The sequence below is a fragment of the Pinus tabuliformis genome, chromosome Q, assembly GCF_031772625.1.
Source record: "Pinus tabuliformis cultivar Carrire ecotype Pingquan chromosome Q, CPIR1, whole genome shotgun sequence".
Taxonomy (NCBI): domain Eukaryota; kingdom Viridiplantae; phylum Streptophyta; class Pinopsida; order Pinales; family Pinaceae; genus Pinus; species Pinus tabuliformis.
Window position 1 is genome coordinate 408,239,353 of NC_142296.1, and position 15,168 is coordinate 408,254,520.

At 38.0% G+C, this 15,168-nt stretch overlaps 1 pseudogene; it reads right to left on the minus strand.

Moving 5' to 3' along the window:
- Positions 1 to 1,092: 1,092 nt before the first annotated feature.
- On the minus strand, positions 1,093 to 13,986 carry LOC149219912 (pirin-like protein; annotated as a pseudogene).
- Between the last annotated feature and the right edge of the window lie 1,182 nt (positions 13,987 to 15,168).

The following is a 15,168-nucleotide window of genomic DNA, read 5'->3' on the forward strand; positions in this document are numbered from 1 at the left end:
GTCAAAATGCTTTGACTCTTAATTAATTTGCAAATTTTTAAAAACTATTTCCAAAGTTTATTAAAGTTTTTGTATAATTAAATATTAAACTTATTTTTTTTAAATTGAAAATTATCTTTTAAATTTGAATTTGTAATTTTTTATTGGTGGATGACTAATTTTATGTTGCTTAAAATCAATTTTTAAAAATTAAAAATTGTTTTAAAAAAATGGAAGGTGTCCTATAAATTAATTATCAATTTTTTTTTTCTAAATTTATGGATTTTTTTTATAGTTAATAGTTTCTTTAAAAAAAAATATCATTACATTTCGGACTTTTACTAACCATGCAAACTAAAGCTACATATTACACTAATTTTCCCTCTCTGATTTTCTTCATATTTTTTCCTTGCTGCTTTTTATTATTAAATGGCACTAATTTTCCCTCTCTAATTTTCTTCATATTTTTCCATTGCTGATTTTTATTATTAAATGGACTTGGTTCAATTGTTTTCTTCAATAAACCTTACCTATATTATATATTTTCACAATTCAATTTTCAATCATGATGCAATAAAAAATAAAATTTAAGTCAACACTACAATAAACAAGGGCTACATAGTAGCTAATACTTGTCGGTTAGCTTAAATATAGCTTAACTAGCAATTGCACCAGATGTTGCAAAGGAAAAACCATAAGGAATAGATTCGAGAAGAATCGTGCTATAAAAATTAGAAAACAAAAAGGTCATTCAAAGCTAGAAGATAAAGAGAAATCACTTACATTATGCTAAATTTATAGATTCTATAACCTTTCCAACACAGATTGCCTCTCAGTATTCAAAGATTCTTTTTCAAGTTCCAATAGCAAATATTTGATCAAAAGTTGTATCAAATATTTGATACAGATTGCCTCTTTTTCAATATTGAGTTGACTCACCTAATAAAAAACTCACACTCTTTTACCACTTGCTCTTAAGGTGGATTGCCTCTTTTTCAATATTGAGTTGTCTCACCTAATCAAAAGCTCACACTCTTTTACCACTTTCTCTTAAGGTGGATTGCCTATTTTTCAATATTGAGTTGTCTCACCTAATCAAAAGCTCACACTCTTTTACCACTTGCTCTTAAGGTGATTGGATTGCTTGTCCTTGCTTAACTTCTTTTGGGCATTTGGACTGGTTTGTGATAGAAGAGGTTTATTCAAAGCTATTTTGCAAAATGACAAATTTAAAATTTAACATTGGATGAACTAGTTTAAAGCAGAGCTACGAAATAAATATATCAATAAAGCTAGTAACTGACATAGCAACTTTACACTGTTTGATAGGAGAGAAGTGGATGTTTTGTTGAGCATTGATTAAATAACAAAATATATTCACTATAACAATGACTTCTAATAAGATCTCCAACAATTTCCTTGCTTTCAGAAACATAGACAAATGCATTCCAACCCTCTCGAATAGGTTGATGAAGAACAACTCCTGGCTTCATTGTGAAATCCAAGAACATTGTTGTAGTTTGGGTGTATGCAAGGGACTTAATGCCCAAAGCTTCTCCAACTATAACAACTGCTCTAACACCATCTTTCTCAACCTTTGGTATGTCTTTACCTTCCAATTCTTGATATGCAGGTTCAATCCTATACAGAAAACCAATGCCTTGTAAGTCGGTAACTGAATTAGAAATAGAGAATCTTAAATAAATTATCTTGTTAGAAACAAAGGTACTTACATTTTGTCTTTTGATGAAATATTTACCAAAAGTTGCAAGCCAATCTGGACCCCTTTGCTTGCTGGAATTTCACAGTGGACTGTACCTCTTCCAGCTTTCATCCACTACACAACCCAATAAATTTTTACTTAGAACGTTATCACAAATTCCAATGACCTAGGTCTAATACTCAATGCTTAGATCAATCCTACAACTCCTCGCTTCATTATGAAATCCAAGAACATTGTTGGAGTTCCGGTGTATACACAAGACTTAATGCCCAAAGCTTCTCTAGTTATGACAACTGCTCTAACACCATCTTTCTCAACCTTTGGTATGTCTTCAGAGGCTTCTTCTGGGGCTGCATGTTGAGAGGTAATTTACTCTCCCTCTCAACCACCAAGTCTCTAACCTTTTCCTTTCTCCTCAAGGCTTTGCATGTATCTTGAATCTCAAGAGAATACGGGTTCTCGACCCGTGCAATAATATGTTTCACCTATCCCTTGGTGATGTGTCTAAGGAAAACCTTTCCCTTACTAAAATCCACATCATAGTCACGGTCTTCCAATACTGCGACTGAAACAAGATTCTTCTTTAGTCCTGGAACATACATCACATCTGTGATCTTGAGAGGGGAGCCAGACTCCCTCTGAAAGGTAACCGTACTGATCCCGGTAGCTCTATACCTCTCATCATCTCTAAATTCTATGCTCTGCTTGAGGTCTGTTGGACACCTAATCCTAAATGGGTTAGTGTGGAAGCTGAATAGACTAAGTAGTCCAAGAGACCTTGGGATGTGAAACCCAACAGTCACATGTTGTACTATAAATGTATATCTCTTGTTAATAAAACAAATGTACTCTCTTGATTATCTTTCATATTGTTCTTGCTGCCCATGTGTGTTTAACATGGTATCAGAGCGGCGTACTCCTGCCCTGCATAATTTCTTTGAACCATTTGTTTTATGAAAGTGTTGCATTTGAGTTATGAGCCTTAACTTGGTCGATTCGTGTATGGGTCAATTTCTGTGTTAAGAGTTGAAATGATGAATTTGCTAGTATTTAATTTGTTGGTTTATAAGAGAAGAATTGTAATGTATGCTCTTCAAACGTTAGCAAAAATTTGCTGTGTGTGCCTATGAGAGGAATTTTGGAATCGAAGTATGTTTTGTCTTCTTGGATGATGAGCGATATTTGTATTAAAAGATTGTAAGCTCTGCTCATATCGACTTTGTTTGCACATGTTGAGGAAAGGCATTTGAAGCTGGTTGAATTGCATGAAATGGGCAATCACAATTAAACTAAATGACAGTGTTGTTGAGGTTAATAAATCGATTTTTGTGCAATCGAATTTCATAACAGGAAGACAGGATTTGTTGGGTCGATTTTTGTTTGTGAGCATTATGCAGTGAATTCACACCTGGAGTTGCTTGGTAAAGTCGAGTGCTGAAGAATTACATTTGATAAAGTCATGAATTAAAGCAAATTAATTTGTTTTAGCACTGATTAATCAATGTGCAGAGGTTGATCTAGACGTAGAATTTGTTAGGATTATGTCTGTCCTGAATCGATGAAACAGTAATTGTTTAATGCAGATGTGCAGAGGGGAGTTTTCAAAAGTCGACTTGTGTTTCAGCTGAGATGTAGAAAATAGCCTTGGAGCCGCATTGGTGGTATCATGAGTATATTTGAAGGTTGCGCTGAAGGATGCAATTCTTGAAACTCTGTTGAGAACCATGGTGAATGTTGCCTAAAGTGAACGCTGTAATGGGAGCATGACTGTGTTTGATAAAATGTTTCAGTGAGTGTTTTTTATGGCCAATCATTGCAAAATTCGTTGGGAACTCTATTTTCTTGGAGCGATGTCAGTTATGACATAGTTTGGCTCGGATGGTTGCAGTCGAATGTTGGGCAGTGAAATGCAGAAATTCAAAGAGGCGCAGATTTTTGTTTGAGACTCCGTTTATTCTAAAATTGATTTGTTGAATATTAATGCTATTTTGCACGCAGGAAAAATCATAGCATCAAATCGATTTAATAGGCAGTTTCAATTAAAATTGCAGAAACCAGAGTTTTCAGTGAAAGAACTGAATTAGGAGATGCGTAAGGAAGTTTTAAGTGGAATTGGTGTTGGCACGTTGGATTAGACAGCAATGTGGGCTCGATTTGTCATCGTGGAAGAGCGATTGAAGGATTGAAGAGGAGCTGAATTCAATTCCTATGGTGAAGACTGCGTTTAAGTTTGAGTCTGCAGAGGTATTGTGCGTTGAAGGGCGTTCAACAAGTATAAAAACCAACGTTAAAACAGTGGCAGCACCCTGTTGAGACTAGTGTGTGTGCAACGTTCATAGTTGCTGGCACATAAGGCGTTAATCAAGCTTGATTGAAGTAAAGGCGCACTTGAATTCGCAGAGGCATTCATGAGTGTAACCCCTGCATACGTGGGTTGAATGGTGCGTTACATTGCCCATTGGTATCAGAACCGTTTGAATGGTGGATTGAATGGTGCGTTACGCTGCCCATTGGTAACAGAGCCGTATGATGAACACCCAGAAGAACGTTTTGGTGTCAGAACTGTTTGATGAACACCCAGCTCCCATTGTTTGATGAATGCTTGGTATTTCCTACTGTTACGCTGCTCCTGGTATGCGGTATTGAATCATATTAACGTTGTCCCATATTAACGTTGCGTTTCAGTTGAATGCGGTTGAATAATAACATTTGAATGGTATCTCTGCGTGGGAGACAGCTCCTGGTATCGACATTTATATGGTTTCAGTTGAATGCGTTATTGAATGGTATTTGAATGCATTATTGAATGGTATTAACGCTGTGGTATTGAATGGTATTGAATACGTTGTGGTATTGAATGGTATTGAATACGCTGTGGAAGCTACACGACCCTTATCTTCTTAAGCAAGCAGAGACACCATTATATACAAGGCCTCCCCTTACACGATTTCAACAACTCAGAATATGCCATTCCTATCGATATACGCATTCCACATAGTCAGAGTTTTTGCAGCCACCTGATTGACGTCCACCAGGTCAATTGCTCTATGTTTAATACCCAAATTTTGGGATTTTCTTTTATTTTGTTCATCAATTGCGCTGTGTTTAGTACCCATTTGGGAACTTTGGGACTTCTCTTTGATTCCATATATTGTCTACTGTGAAAACATTCCTCTCTGTGACGATAGATATAAGTTTTTTCTTCCTGTACTCTCAGGCGTGTGCGAAATTGTCGTCTGAGTTTTAACATCTCGAGGGTTTGCAATTTTCTGTGCCCCTTGTATCGCTGGTAGAAAAGGGCTCTGCCGGCGTTATTGTCTACAGTTATATATCCAGAATATTGGGCAAAGTTCGCATCTGAGGGCTGACCAGGGAGTTCAGTGATTCTGTCCTTGGCCTGCTCATTTCTCCATTCAATTTCGTTATTCTTCTTCCATGTGGCTGTGGATTGCAACGTCAAAAGCAGAACCAGAACCAATCCCAAATAAACTTCGCATCTGCTCATCGAAATTTTTTATATTGAGGGAATCTTTCCAACCAGTTGAGCAAGAAGGTGTGTGAATCTTCAGCAGTTCGTTTGTCTCCTGACTTGGATATATCTGAAGAAGTGTTGGTGTAGGTACTTCAAATAATTATTTTATTAATTTCGATACTTGCATTCGAAAGGAAGATAATCCACAAGGGTATTGCCTTTTGATAGCCATCATTTCTGCTTTGAAAGTGATTATGTTGGGGGATTTTTGGGAATGACAGAGTTCAATGTTCATAAGAATTGGGGACTGTTTATATTCTTTAAAGTTGCAGCAATTTGGCATTATTTAGGAGTTCAGTGGAAATTGTTTCAAGCCAAGACTATCCTTTGTAGATCAAATTGGTGTTGTTTTTAATAAAGGTTGTTCATATCAGAGATTGTTATTAAACTAGATTGAAGTTGTTGCCAGGACAAGTTCCCTTGGATTCAAGGGTGGTACAGGAAAATATCTTTTTGAGGCATAAATTGCTTGTAGCTTTGTTGGTAGTTAAATTCTCAGGTGAATTGAAGAAAATTCATTTTTGAATGAGGAGTCTGTTTTCCGGATATCACCATTCTTTGTGTGTTGAATCTATTGCAAGCTGATTGATTTGAAGTTGTTGCCATAAGTTTATATAAAAGAGTGGTGTCCATCTTTTCCTCATTGTTTTACTATTTTTTGAGGTTAAAAATGGCTCCAATTGGTGCAATATTAGAGTTAGTGGACAATCTAATACTCTCTACTATGGATAATACAGTCAAAATCAGCATAGGATCTCTCTTAGAAATTCAAACATGTCTACAATATGCACAAGAAAAGATTGATTTTTTGCAGCTTGAATCACAGCTACAGCAAGAAGAGCTACATCAAAATAGACATCATTCTGAATCTGTTTTTGTTCAGAACATTGAGACAACCACCCATCAGCAGCAAGTTAATAATGTTACCATTCATTCAAATAAAGCAGCAGTTGTACATGCAGATGCAGAAACTCAGTCTACACTTCCCAAGCCCATCATCAGACCTTGGGAACAACTTGTCCACAACAAGCACAGAACTGGTCTTGGATATGACAAGGACTTGTCCTTTCATATTCCAGACTATGCCAAGCCCATTCAGTTTCAGAGTGCTCGATTCATTCATGACAGTTCACCTGATCCTCATGACAGTTTAGCTTCAGCTGTTCCAGACTCTGCCCCTCTTCCACAGCAACAACAACAACAACAGATTGTGAAATGCCAACACTGTGACTGAGTTGGCCATTTGAAAGATCATTGTTTTGATCTTCATCCATGTAAGCACTGTCATAAAACTAGCCATTCTTCACACAGATGCTTTAGCAACAAACACCCTGCAAGAACAAAGATTCATCTTGGATGGATCGCTTCTTGGCAATGGGCATCAACAGCCAAGAAGATATTCAAATCACATGTCAGAACTTGTTCCAGAGTATTGAACAGTCTTGCAGTTGAGTTTTCTCCATCATCTCACCTTGTATCTGACAGGGGGGGAAATGATGGTCATCTACAAGCTTCAAAGTCACATCAAGCGAACTTGAGCCACAACCTGCCACACCAGTTTCAGAGTTGTAGCCAGAAACAAAGATGCCCGTGAACATAACTTCAGTTGGCAATCTGGGACACTTCCTCTAACAGAATACTTCAGCTTCTTGCCAGTGTCGGAAGAATTCCAGGAACAAAATTGAGAACACTTCCTCTAGCAGAAGACTCCAGCTTCTTGCCAGTTTTGGAAGAGTTCCAGGAATTGCATTAAGCATTCCAGAGTTGTTGGTCATCCTTAAACCATCACAGGTTGAGACTTCCCTTTTCAGGTTGAAGTTTTACCTTTTATGCGGGGCGAGACCTCCCTTTTATGGTTGAAGGTTTCCCTCTTTAAAACAATAGGATCACTTCCTCTAGCAGAAAACTTCAGTTTCTTGCCAGTTTTGGAAGAGTTCCGGGAACTGCACTAAGCGTTCCAGTGTTGGTGGTCATCCTTAAACCACCGCCCTTTATACCAACATTTCATAGAGCACATTCAGCCTAGTGCTGCCATGCATTTTTTGCACATTTTGTATTACAGCTCTCTTCTTGGACTCATACATAACCCTTCGGATTAAGGGGGGGAATGTTGGACACCTAATCCTAAATGGGTTAGTGTGGAAGCTGAATAGACTAAGTAGTCCAAGAGACCTTGGGATGTGAAACCCAATGGTCACATGTTGTACTATAAATGTATATCTCTTGTTAATAAAAAAAATGTACTCTCCTGATTATCTTTCATATTGTTCTTGCTACCCATGTGCGTTTAACAAGGTCTTTCTCCTCAAAATCACTAAATAGATCTCTATTCCCTGTCATATGGAATGAGGCACCATTATCAAGATACCACACACCTCCCATGGTAGTGTCGGACATGCATGCAATGAGAGTGAAATCAAGTTCGAATTGTGAAGCTAGAGCTTCACTTGTTGCCGCTATTGTTGGCTCCTTCTTGCTTGCTTTCTTCTGTGGGCAGTTCTTGGCATAGTGCCCGTGCTTGTGACAGTGAAAACACTTGACTTTCATCAAGTCCATCTTCTTTCCGCCCTCCTCGCCTTGGGACTTCTTTCCCTTGGCCTTCTTTCCTTACTCGCTAAGGCAAAATCCTCTTCCACTTCCTTGGAAGAGGTCCCATCTCTAGTGTTCCTCCTGATCTCCTCTTGCATCAAATCTGACCACAGTCGTTCCCAATCTAGCAGCTTCTCCTGACCATTGACAGAGTCCTGATAACTATGCCAACTCTTTGGGAGTCCAAGAAGAGAAAGACTCACCATATCATCCTCGACAACAATGATTCCAACACTTCCAAGTTCATCACGACATTGAGTGAACTTGGTCAAGTAATTTGGAATTGAGTCGCTCGCCTCCATCTTGATTTTTCGAAGTTTATCTTTCAGTGCCAACTTCCTTTGGTCACTGTTGTTCTAGAAAAGTTCCTTCAATGCTTTCCACATAGCATGCGAAGTTTCCTTCCCATGGAGACTCAAGACAATGTGGTCTCGAACTCCCTCAAGGATTATCTGCCTCACCCTTTCCACACACTTCTTCCATTCGGCCAGATTCTGAGCATCTGATGCTGGTGGCTTAGGAATGTCCTGATCAATGAATTCCTTCAAGCCATTATCTTCCAACACGGCCTCCATCCTGTCCTTCCAGACTATATAATTTGAGCTTCCATCTAAGGCATACTCGAGCCACAAACTGTAGAACGCCATCTGCAGATCTTGAAGTATGAAATACAAATTCGAATTTCACCTATAACCTTGAACTCAAAACTTTGAAATATCCTCTAGTAGATAATCCTATAGATTCACAAGCTCATGTAATCTACTAAAACAAGAGACAAGAATCTACTTCTACTCTTTACAATAGAAGCACATAAAGATTGAGCAAAACAATAATCGATAAGAGGAAGAAAATTAATGGCACATAACACAATAAATATATGGGGATAGACACAGCTCAAAACCCCACTATTTGTATTGCATTAATAAAAAATCCAAGATGATAATACAATTCTTGTTCTCACAAGAACAATCCCAACACTCAGTAAAATCAATCTCCAACTCACAAGCAAACTCTTGGCCAACACTTAGCCAATTCTCCAGCTCTCCAAGTCCCTATTTCCTTGTGCAATTCCTATGGTTGATTAGCCCATCTTAAAGGGAAACCAGTGCATCCAAAATTGTGCAATCCCTTCAAGGTTCAGTTCCTAATTGCATGCACCATCTGTACAACTCAGAAAATTATACAACAAATAGTACATTGTCCCTGCACTCTAGTCTCAACTGGGTCTTTCTCAGAATCGACATGCATGAGTTTCTGATGAGGGAATCTTTAGTTAACTGGAGTAGCACTAGTGAATGCATTAGTGCACCAACTGACTGTTAACTCTCTATTAGTTCCTCAAACAGTTTGGAACTAATTTAACTATACTTAACTCAGTAAACTGAGTTAACTAATTAAAACTCATACTTAACTCATCTTGGACCCCTATAATATAAGGAGAACATATACATGACTTGAGAAAGATTTCCAACTTGAAATTCCTAAGTTAACTAAGTCAACTCACTCTAGTTAACTATTACAAGTTGCTATGAGAATAGAATTCGATTTTAATTCTTAGTTTAATTCAAGGACAAATTAAACTGGAATTTCTGGATTTTATTTTTATCATTTCTTGTTGTTATTTTCAACACTCCCTCTCAACAAGAAAGGAATTCAACTCAATCCCGATCTTGAACCTTTGGAATGTTTTGTATGCAACACTTCTCTCTAGTGTTGTTGCTCCAACAACTCCAGAAGCAAAAAAAAACATCCAACCTGAATCAGAATGATGCCTCTGTCATCAAAGTCTCTAACTTCTATTGCCTCTTTTGATTGAAAATTTTGTGCTTCTATTGACTCTGCCTTTCTACACTGTTATCGATCCTTCTCTGTGCTTCTTTAGTATCTGACCGCTCTAGCCTTTATCACTTTGATCTCTGACTGCATCAATCTCACTGATTCCTCTTGCTACTATGTACTTTGGGTTCTCATAGCAAGGTCCGATCCATGAGATAAAACCTCTGAATTGATCTTGCCCAATTTCAGCCCATTTGGGACTATCACTTCACATCGCCCCACCTCACACCTAGAGGTATGGCTGCATGTGATACCTCTACCCACCTGGCTTGAAATTCTCCCCTACTGGAGGTCCCTGCATGACTGGATGCCTCCACTCAGTCTCCTCTCAGCTTCTCCAATTATGGGTTCTCCAAAATTGTCTGAGACTACTTCTGAGACAGCTTCTTCTCTGCTTGAGTGGATCTCTCCACTCAATCTCCTCTCAACTTCTCTAGATGTGGTTGCTCCACAACTTCCTGAAGTTGCTTTAGAGGCTTCTTCTAGGGCTACATGTTGAGAGGTAATTTACTCTCCCTTTCAACCACCAAGTCTCTAACCTTTTCCTTTCTCCTCAAGGATTTACATGCATCTTGAACCTCAAGAGAATACAGGTTCTTGACCCGTGCACCGATCTATTTCACCTATCCCATGGTGACGTGTCTAAGGAAAACCTTTCCCTTACTAAAATCCACATCATAGCCATGGTCTTCCAATACTGCGACTAAAACAAGATTCTTCTTTAGTCCTGGAACATATATCACATCTCTGATCCTGAGAGGGGTGCCAGACTCCCACTAAAAGGTAATCATACCGATCCCGGTAGCTCTATACCTGTCTTCATCTCCAAACTCTATGCTCTGCTTGAGGTCTTTCTCCTCAAAATCACTAAAGATATTTCTATTCACCGTCATATGGAATGAGGCACCGTTGTCAATATACCACACACCTCCCATGGTAGCGCCGGCCATGCATGCAATGAAAGTGAAATCAAGTTCGAATTGTGAAGCTAGAGCTTCACCTGCTGTTGCTACTATCGGCTCCTTCTTGCTTGCTTTATTCTGTGGGCAGTTATTGGCATAGTGCTCGTGCTTGTGATAGTGAAAGCACTTGACTTTCCTCAAGTCCATCTTCTTTCTGCCCTCCTCACCTTGGGAATTATTTCCATTGGCCTTATTTGCCTTACTCGCTAATGCAAAATTTCCATCTCTAGTGTTCCTCCTTATCTCCTCCTGCATCAAATCCGACCACAGTCATTCCTAATCTAGCAGCTTCTCTTGACCATTGACAAAGTCCGGATAACTATGCCAACTCTCTGGGAGTCAAAGAAGAGCGAGACTCGCCATATCATCCTCGACAACCATGATTCCAACACTTCCAAGTTCATCACGACATTGAGTGAACTTGGTCAAGTAATTTGGACTTGAGTCGCCTGCCTCCATCTTGATTTTTCAAAGTTTATATTTTAGTGCCTACTTCCTTTGGTCACTGCTGTTCTAGAAAAGTTCCTTCAATGATTTCCACATAGCATGCGGAGTTTTCTTCCCATGGAGACTTGAGACAATGTGGCTCGAACTCCCTCAAGGATTATCTGCCTCGCCCTTGCCACACAATTCTTCCATTCGGCCAAAGTCTGAGCATCTGATGCTGGTGGCTTAGGAATTTCATGATCAATGAATTCCTTCAAGCCATTGTCCTCCAACACGGCCTCCATCCTATTCTTCCAGGCTATATAATTCGAGCTATCATCCAAGGCATACTCGAGCCGCAAACCCTAGAACGCCATCTATCGATCCTGAAGTATGTATTGCAAATTCGAATTTCACCTGTAATCCAAAACTCAAAACTTCGAAATCTCCTCTAGTATACAGCTCTCAGCTCCGATACCATGTCGAAAAATCCTACATATCTAGCTCTAATACCATGCAGATAATCCTATAGATTCACAAGCTCATGTAATCTACTAAAACAAGAGACAAGAATCTACTTCTACTCTTTACAGTGGAAGAACATAAAGATCGAGCAAAAAAATAATCGACAAGATGAATAACATCAATGGCACATAACACAATAAATATCCGGGGAAAGCCACAACTCAAAACCCCAGTATCTGTATTTCATTAATCAGAAATCCAAGATGACAATACAATGCTTGTTCTCACAAGAATAATCCCATCACTCAGTAAAATCAATCTCCAACTCACAAGAAAACTCTTGGCCAACACCTAGCCAATTCTCCAACTCTCCAAGTCCCTATTTCCTTGCACAATTCCTATGGCTGATTATCCCATCTCAAAGGGAAACCAGTGCATCCAAAATTGTGCAATCCCTTCAAGGTTCAGTTCCCGATTGCATGGACCATCTGTACAACTCAAAAAATTATACAACAAATAGTACATTGTCCCTACACTATAGTCTCAACCAGATCTTTCTCAGAATCGACATGCATGACTTTCTGATGAGGGAATCTTTAGTTAATTGGAGTAGCACTAGTTAATGCATTAGTGCACCAACTGACTGTTAACTCTCTATTAGTTCCTCAAACGGTTTGGAACTAATTTAACTGGACTTAACTCAATAAACTAAGTTAACTAATTACAACTTAGACTTAACTCATCTTGGACCCCTATAATATAGGGAGAACATATACATGACTTCAGAAAGATTGCCAACTCGAAATTCCTAAGCTAACTAAGTCAACTCACTATAGTTAACTATTACAAGTTGTTATGAGAATAGGATTCGATTTTAATTCTCAGTTTAATTCAAGGACAAATTAAACTGGAATTTCTGGATTTTATTTTTATCATTTCTTGTTGCTATTTTCAACAGTATTTACCTTCCAATTCTTGATATGCAAGTTTAATCCTATACAAAAAACCAATGCCTTGTAAGTCGGTAACTGAATTAGAAATAGAGAATCTCAAATAAATTATTTTGCTAGAAACAAAGGTACTTACATTTTGTCTTTTGATGAAAGATTTACCCAAAGTTGCAAGTCAATCTCAACCCCTTTGCTTGTTGGCATTTCAAAGTGGATTGTACCTCTTCCAATTGTCATCCACTGCGCAACCCAATAATTTTTTACTCATAACATTATCACAGATTCCGATGACCTAGGTCTAATACTCAGTGCTCATATCAATCCTTGTTGACCTTAAAGGAAAGTTCATCAAAACCATAAGAGAATGAAAATTGTCCAACCTACAGATCACCATCTTTGATGGTACCCTTGTGTACTGCAAAATCTTGATGTGTAAAAGCTCCCCTCAGACAAACCATGTCCTGTAAGTTATTTGAAAAAGTTGGCTCTCAAATAAACAAATAATGGGTTCAAGCACCCACACAAACCATCAAACATTTTAAATGGAACCAATTTTAGTCAATTGTGATGTTATAAAGTCCCTTTCCATCAAGAAATTTAAGCAAATCATGGCAGTAAGCATGATGATTGAAATAATATAGTCACCAACAAAATGTATTGGTGCTTGCCCCATCTGCTCAACGTAATAGGCAACCATTTCCTCTTCCAAAATAGATAGAAGAAAATATATCCATGTCAGATAAATAAACAATTGAATCCATGAAAGGCCCAAGTATTGGAATATGAAGCTTATTTAAGATGGGTTTACCTTCAACGTGTATGTGACAGTCTCAAAACCTTAATAGAAAAAGGAAGGACAATACAATTAGTTTTCAACAAAAGGACCTAGGCTTCCATAGGATACTACACACACCCAATGGAAAAATCAAAGTGTTATTGAGTTTTTAAATAGGAAAAAGATTGTACCTCTGTGAGGATGGTCCAGAAAGCCAGCAGGAGGAGAAACTACAAGCCAAATGAAATTCACCATTAAACAGATAGTTCTCTTGACAAACCACATTAAAAAATGACAAAAATTCAACTCAAAATCGACAACTTATGTTCTGATTTGATCAAGACCCATCGTCTCTATTGTAACCCAACTGTAGCCCAAGAAAGCTCAGAGGAATTTCTTACACGAGAAGGGCAAGAGTTTGAATCTCATCATCTGCTTGCTAAGCGAATTGGGTTCAATTAATTGCAAATTCCTCAAATAAAAAAACTAACCTGGAAATTCATCCAACAGAAGGAAAGGATCCAAATTCTTCAATTTAGGCCTGCATGCATATCGATATCCAAAAATTTGATGAAATCAAAACGCCGAACCTCTGAAAATAAAAAGAAAAAACCTAAAGATTTCCATGAATATTACCTTCCAATGCTTCATCTAACAACTGCACCATCTCCTTTAGGCTGCGACTTGGAAAGAAATTTTCTCCCTACCAGGTGAGGCCTTTCAAATGGGGTGATCTAGGTGTTAGTCATCTTGAATGGAACAATATTATTAATCTCAACAACTCTTGAATTTGAGAATGAAAGACTGATTCGGCGCTTAGAATTAACAACAAGATTTTAGGCAATTCTGTGCAGCAGGAAAAATGGCGTGGAAACAAACATAAGAAATGATAAGCAAACAATAAAAACAATGGGGATCCTTGGTTTGAAGTGAGACCTGTGGCCAAGGAAACTCTTTCTTTGCTTCAAAAGTCTTGAAATAAAGTCACTTTCAACAGATAATTGGGTTGCACCCAATTTTTCAAGACACGTGGATAAATTCATGCTTTACTTACTTACTGTTGGAAAAAAGGCAGTAGCAAATGGTGGAATGAATGAAGATGTCCTCAAATAATTAGACAAAGCAAAGTGTGGGGTCGTAATTGGTTTTGCATTAGGTGGAATGAAGGTAATCTTACAATGTTGTTATTTTGGAAGGCAATAATGTTGGAAAACATAAAGGAAGAGATATACTGCTTTGATGTTCTATAACATTGTAATTTGTAAGCTAGATAGATTTTGGATAGTTAAAGGTACATTCAGGTCCACGATCATGGCATAGACTATCTTGGTGTAGGTTACGTGTACTTATACTCTAACTGCTTTTCTGTCAATATTGCATGAGGTTTTCAAAGATGCAGTAGAAGCATTGAGGATTTCCTACAGGAAAATGAACCCGTTATGTGTACCATTTGCAACAACAAATATGGGATCAATAATGATGGCCATGGCATTAGGGGCATTTTAAGGTCTCAAATGGGCCTCCTAAGGAAATTATAAAATAACAGAGGAAATAATAAAATAAGATTAGATTACATCATCAAATTTTAGAGGGAAAAGAGAAAAAACTATTTTTTCAACTCGTATTTTCAACTTACCTCCCTATGGGTTTACTAAAATTTTGAGTGGAAACACTCATTGGATGTAGAATTTGATTCCTCATCCAATTCGTACCCATGTTGCATACTTTCAATGGACCCTACTACAAAAAAAAAATGAGAAATACATGAAAAACATGATTGCAATCACGTTTTTTCATGTATTTTTCAGTTTTCTTGTAGCAGGGTCCATCAAAAGTATGCGACATGGGAACTCCTTGAATGGGGAATTAAATTTTTCATCCAATGAGTACGCCCGCTCGAAATTTGAGTAAAACTTTAGGGAGATAAGTTG